At 45.7% G+C, this 6,895-nt stretch overlaps 1 non-coding gene across 1 annotated transcript; it reads left to right on the plus strand.

Moving 5' to 3' along the window:
• Positions 1-1,077: 1,077 nt before the first annotated feature.
• Trnak-uuu lies at positions 1,078-1,150 on the plus strand. The gene has a single exon. It is a non-coding gene; the product is annotated as a tRNA-Lys (tRNA).
• The last annotated feature ends 5,745 nt before the right edge of the window (positions 1,151-6,895 follow it).

The raw sequence follows: 6,895 nt of genomic DNA on the forward strand, positions 1-6,895 counted from the left end.
AGACACCCTGATCTCCTGATTTTTTCTCTCCACTTTGTTGACAAGGTCTATGAGAAAAAGCTCAGTGCATCCAAATAGTTAGTAGTTGGATTCCTACCTAAACTGAAACGTGTCGCCTTTCCGACGAAGTTTCCAGTATCACGCCATATCGGAAGTGTGAAAGATAAAGCTAGGATACGAACGATGTTTCTTTATTAACACTTCTGGTGTCTGATTTTTTTTTTTTGTTTTTTCGAAGTGAGCCTTGTGGCGGTTTCACAGTCGTCGTAAAAAAAAAAAAGCAACAAAACGTACTTCATGAATGACAATAATGATTATTACAGACACAGAACTTGCGATACTTTTTAATGTTTTAAAATTTTCTTCGCCAATTTCGTCTGAAAAAAAAAAGAAACGTAGAGGAATTTAAATTAGGGGAGGAAGACACAAGATTTGAGGAACTCTTCGAAACGCCATAATATTTTGTTTTCTTTCGTGAGGATTTGTTTTTGTTGTCTTGCCACGCGTTTTCGAAGTGGTTTAGAGGCGAAAACAAATCGTATTGATCTTGGGGTTGCCAGTGACCTTTAACCTTTGAGTGCCATGTCCGAGTATACTCGGGCGCGCTTCCCGGCATCCCCCCGGCCGCACACGAGTATAATGATGAAAGGGGCAGCTCGCTTGCCCCTTTGCATTTAATTGCATTATAATTATAACATTAAATTGCTAGCTTCACCCTTGTTGGTGTTAGACTAGTGGCAGCTGATAAAACCCGTTTGCTCTACTGACGTCTAACCCCTGGTTAGCTCAGTTGGCAGAGCGCTCCACTTGTAATGGAGAGGTCCCGGGTTCGATACCCGGACCAGGCGGATTTTTTCGGTCGCTCACCAGTCACCTAGCTGTGTTTGGAGATTTATGTTTGTCCCTTGTCCCTCTTGTTCCCCTTCTCCAGGGTTTATTTTCATCATTATTGTCCAGCTCGCTTGCCCCTTTGCATTTAATTGCATTATATTTATAACATTAAATTGCAAGCTTCACCCTTGTTGGTGTTAGACTAGTGGCAGCAGATAAAACCCGTTTGTTCTACTGACGTCTAACCCCTGGTTAGCTCAGTTGGTAGAGCGCTCCACTTTTAATGGAGAGGTCCCGGGTTCGATACCCGGACCAGGCGGATTTTTTCGGTCGCTCACCAGTCACCTAGCTGTGTTTGGAGATTTATGTTTGTCCCTTGTCCCTCTTGTTCCCCTTCTCCAGGGATTATTTTCATCATTACTGTCCAGCTCGCTTGCCACTTTGCATTTAATTGCATTATAATCACGAGTATACTCGTTTCGAGTTTTCAATGTATTCCCTCTCACTGCCTACTTAACTCAGACTGCCAAAATTTTTCGGCTGAAAGCGTCATATATGAACAACCAATTGAACCATATTTTTTTGTTGTGGTTAAACCTTTTGATGAAGGGCGGAGATTCTTGTGGATTCAACTTCCTTCGTATCCGTTTCCGAGTCAACACTGATTTTGAAAAAACGAATTCACGTGCTTCAACTTCGCGCTTATTGACGTATGCTGAAATCTGCTGATAGCGCCTGACAGACTATTGTCTGGCAGGTTATCGCTCGTCAGAAGGTTGAAAATACGACCAGCCTAGCGCAAAGCGCAAGGGAAGACGCCCTTCTAACGGAAACGAACCAACGCGCCTTACGGCACGACATTCGAATGCGTAACCATTACCCTAGAAAAATGATTTTTGATATTATATTGAAAAAGTGACGACTTCTCGTTTAATTTGATTACTTTCTTTTGACTTTCGCTTCTTGTTGACATTTTTAACAGACAGTTTGTTAATTTTGTGTTTTAACTTCTTTGACGATATTCTTCAGCCTGAATCAAAAGAAATTCTGTTGACTTTCTATTAACTTTACGTTGATCTTTTTTTTTTACCGACCTCCTGTTGACAGTGTCATCAGAATGACTTCAGGTGTTCTATTTACTTCTTGTTGAAAATGGTGAGTTGACTTTATGAAGCCAGTGTCAAAAGAAAAGCGGCCGACATTCTGTTGGGCGTTTATTGAACATATACTATATACCAAAATCACGAAGTTTCTCAATACTCTGGCAAGGTGAGAACAGAAGGGAGGAGCTTTAGTTGTGCCGTATTCAGCGCGAGCCTACTACCCTTGAAAACGCTTCGGTGTTTGTGCACCTAGAGCGCGCATGCAGTCAAAGCACGACGGAAGGCGTGCGGAGTGTGTTGGAGGCCAGGCGTTCGAAAGACACGCCCTGCGGTTCTCCCTTTTTATGTGAAGATAGTAATTTTAATCACCGTATTGAACGAATCAACTAGTGAACGAGAAGCAAAATAACTATTTTGAAGCGGAGAAACTGCCTTTACTCGCTTCATTTTCAGTGGTGCTATGCAGAAAAGCGACAACATTTCTTGTAGGAGCCGTTTTTTATGGATGATGTTTTAGCGACTGCGCCGAAATATTGTTAACTGTACCAATGCTTTATAGTACGAGGCGTCGTCCATGAATTTCAAAACACTGTTTATTTTTGACAGACTCCCGAGAACAAGATCGGACACTTGGAACCTTAATAAGTGCTGAGGTGGTCACCGGCCAAATGGTTACCTTCAATATGTAGTCTATATAAGGCTCTGCAGCAGTCAACGGGACTGTGATTCAGGTGTTCAGGGCTTTGTGGTGTTTGCGCTTGTGTTCGTTTCCAAAGTGTAGTTGTGGGATGTGTAGTGCCATAGGCCCCTCTATACTGACAAAGACTGGCAGATCATCACGTGACGTGGCCGCCCAAACTGGAAAGGTAGACTGACAGACAAGAGTCATGTAACGGGCGCCCCGCTGCGGCTAGACGCCGAAACATAATTTTCCCCAAGTGATGGAATGTCCGCTCGTGGCACTCGTGCTTCTCGCGTTCCTCGGGTTACCGCTTCCTTTCTCGTCGGGTTTGAAAACCATGTTTCTGGTCCTCCCCGCTGCAAAAGCTGTGCGCTTCATACTAGACTTCCCGAGAAATGCTCTGTGCTACCAGATCCTCGCGCTCCAAATCTGCGACCGGGCACACTGTGGCTCCGTCATCGAACCGCCAGGCTTTGTGATTATAGAGGACGCTATGGCAGTGCTTTCAAATACCGACTGAAGACTGAACTAGTGGACAATACGTGGGCAATGGGACATTCCCTTGACTTTCCGACCGTGACGACCTTGGCGAGGGAAGAGAGATGGGGGTCCCGGAAACTCATAGAATCGTGGTTCGTCCGCACGGACGCATCCGTGTGTAACAAAAACCGCGGCCCTTTCCACAGAGCTTATACGGATATCCGTGATAAATAGCGTTGGCTTGAGGCTGAACCTTTATTTGCTTTGTAACTACTCAAGATACTTTCCGCATCTTCAGTAATGTAATTATATCAAATGGCATTGTTCTTCCTCTTGTGTCATGTCGGTGATCTTATTTTAATGATGATGTCTGCCGGCTTTTGGAGCATTTTTCCCGAATACCGCAGAGACACCTTTATTAACAAAATACAAAATAATAAAAAAAACGAAAAAAAAAATTGTTTTTCTTTTACTTTATTTTTGCAGCAGCCAATTTGGACCCGAGTGGAAAGCGGTAGTAGTTTTCCAAAACTTTGCTGAATGAATAGCTAAGCTGCACATTTTTGTTTTTGTTTTATACGGCTGTAGTTTCTCAATTGAAAAGTATAGCTTTTCAGTTGAAAAGCCTTAGCCTTTCTATATAAAAGCCCACAAAGAGCACCTGGGAGACGACAGAAGTTCCGTATACTTTGTGTAATGAAAAGTGGACCAATATTCAAAAGAAAGTCAATAGAAAAGCTAGCGAAAGTCAGATGAAAATCGATTGCCTTTTATATCTTCTGGTGTCTTTTTAATTGCCTTTCAAGAGTAAAGGACCACAGTTCTTTTGTAAGGGTTGAACGCTCGTTTTTTTCGAAACATCGCTGGTGTGTTTCCGTGCGTCCGTTTGTCAGCGTCATGCATGCCGTCGCACAGTGAGTGGGGTGGTGAGGATATAGAGTGTTTCAGCACCTAATATATCACCACGGCGGTGGGGAGAGAGTGAGAGGGTGAGGCGTGTTGACGTCAGCCCTTCCGACCAATACGAATGTCGCACAGCTTGTGTGGAGCCACAGCAGCACCTCCTAGATAACAAGGCCGTAGTGCTCTTAGAGATGTAGTCATTCAGCGAAGGTTAACGCTGATCACCGAATGTGCACATCGATGGCGCCAACGTTCAGCTCAAACTTGATTCGAAGCCGAGCATTGACACCGCACTCGTTTGCGATCCGTGTCCGGCTTTTTCCTCCGCTGGTGACGCAGAAATGTCAGCGCTATGGCTTTCCCTGGTCCAAATGCCCATGGAGCACCCACAGAAAATTTGTGAGGGGTCCTAGGGGTCTCTATGGGATACCCATGGGGTTGTATGGATGTCCTAAAATCTCTGTGGGGTCAAGCCTATGGGCATATGGGGCATGTGGGTTACTGTGTGGGGTCCTTTGGGTAACCCACACGGCCTGTAAGGGCTCCTTTGTGTAACCCACACAGCCAGTGGGGGATCCTTTGCATACCCCACACAGCCTGTGGTTTTTTTTAGGTAACCTACAGAGTCTGTGGGGATAGAACCCTGGCTTTTATGGGACATGAGGGAAATTCTGTGGTGTCTGTAGGTGCCCCGCAGCCTGTGGGGATACAGCCTCGCATCCTATGGGACGAGTACGACATTGTCCGGTCTGCTGTAGGGATGCCACACGCTATGGGAGTGTTGTGTGTTGCTACACGGGACATGTGTGAGGCCTATGGGAAGCCTGTGGATGTGCGCCTCAAGATATATTCTACAGAAGTCATGCAAAATATAACTTCTTTGTAAGTCTTTTTTTTAATTACTTCACTCACCCCAGTGCAGAAAAGACAACGCCGACGACGTCGACCACGCGTGTTTTTGTTCGAAATGGACTTCTAATACTCACGAGTTAATACGTTATGTCAACATTGCTCCGAAGTTTTCAGTTTCGTGTTCTGTGTTCTGACCTTATCAGTCTTGTGTGTTCTGTATTCTAGCGAAAAATCATATTGCCAAAATGCAGAGCATTAAATGTACAGTGAAATTCGTTTATAACAAATAGCAGGAAACGCTACGATCCGTTCGATATACAAGTATTTCGATACAGCAAACACAATTTACAACGAACTTCCACGACGCGTTCGTTGTTAGGCGAGAGCTTCTCTTCCTTCTCATCTCTTCATTTCCGCGTTGTAACAACGCGCTAAAAAGTGTCATTTTTTTACATGCGTGCAGAGTTTATTTTTTAGCTTATCTCCCTTTCTGAATCGCTTCTCTTCGTAAGCAACCGTTTTGGGATGAAGAGTTCTTGTTTTGTTCTGTGCGAGCGTGCACAATGTATTTTTTTTTTTTAGCTTTCTCCCCTTCTCATCGCTCAATTATGTTCGCAACTTGAGCTTTTGGAATATTTGTTCGTTCCAACTTTTTTTTTTTTGGGGGGGGGGGGGGTGGGGAGGGGGGAGGAAGGGGACGGGCTAGAAGGCGATTGTTTGCCCGTTTTTGGATCCTTCCCGAGGAGGAAAAGTTCAATATAGCCAATATGTTGTTCGTTATAAAAAGTAATTTTTACCTGCATTTTATTCCAATTTTTTGTGAGTTCAATATCGACAACAATTCACTGTACGTGGGTTCGTTCTAAACGGGTATCAGTATCACAGTATATGGTTATAGAAAACAGACAAATTAGATGCAGGACATGACTTATGTGGACTCTTGTTAGGTTTTGTTTTACATATATTGAATGAACCACAACAAAACAAGAGAAACAGCTAGTACATTGACGAGTATACATGAACAAATGCGATCATCCTGCAGCAGATTAGTGACTAAGTTTAAAAAAGGACATGTTTTAAAATGACAAAATATGGAGACAGACTGAAAAACAGAAAGCAAGCAGATTTTCGTGAGTAAAATGCATGTACCCAGGTAGCACACCGCGTCGGCCGGTATCGGGACTACGCCTACCGGTCCTGTAAGAGGATAGCGGCGCCTGGCCATGGGCGCCGGTGAGCTACAGCCCCCGGCCGGCGTCGGGGTTACATCTTACTCACTGGCCAGTTCAGCAGAGGTTAGAGTGACTGGCCGGCATCGTGTTTGTGCTGTCTTTGCTGGCCAGTCCTTCCATGGAGGTTCCAGTAACTGGCCGGCATCGGTATTTTGCTGTCTTTGATAGCCAGTATTTGCATGGAAGTTCAGTAACTGGCCGGCATCGGTGTTTCGCTGTCTTTGATGGCCAGTATTTGCATGGAAGTTCAGTAACTGGCCGGAATCTGAGGTGTGCTCTTCACGCTGGCGAGCCCCGCCGTGGAAGTTCCATTTACTGACCGACATCGTTTTATTTTTAGAGCGCAGCTCTTAGGGGCCCGTTTCCGGCTTGAGCGGCGTCGCCGTCGGCGTCGGCGTAACCGCGCGGTGCATCATGGGAAATGTCCCATAATGCACCGCGCGAGCCCCCCACCAAGGTCACGTGACCTCGTGGGGGGTCACGTGACCCCCCGAAGTCACGTGACTCCCCTGAGGTCACGTGGCCCCCTCCTCGAGGTCACGTGACCCCCGCCGATGTCGCGTGACCCCCCGATGACGTCATCGTCACTGATGACGTCACCGGCATCCACATCGTCATCGTCATCATCACTGATGACGTCACCGGCATCCACATCGTCATCGTCATCATCACTGATGACGTCACCGGCATCCACATCGTCATCGTCATCACTGATGACGTCACCGGCATCCGCATCGTCATCGTCATCATCACTGATGACGTCACCGGCATCCACATCGTCATCGTCATCATCACTGATGACGTCACCGGCA

The sequence above is a fragment of the Ixodes scapularis genome, unplaced genomic scaffold, assembly GCF_016920785.2.
Source record: "Ixodes scapularis isolate PalLabHiFi unplaced genomic scaffold, ASM1692078v2 PGA_scaffold2__306_contigs__length_199485367, whole genome shotgun sequence".
NCBI classification, from domain to species: domain Eukaryota; kingdom Metazoa; phylum Arthropoda; class Arachnida; order Ixodida; family Ixodidae; genus Ixodes; species Ixodes scapularis.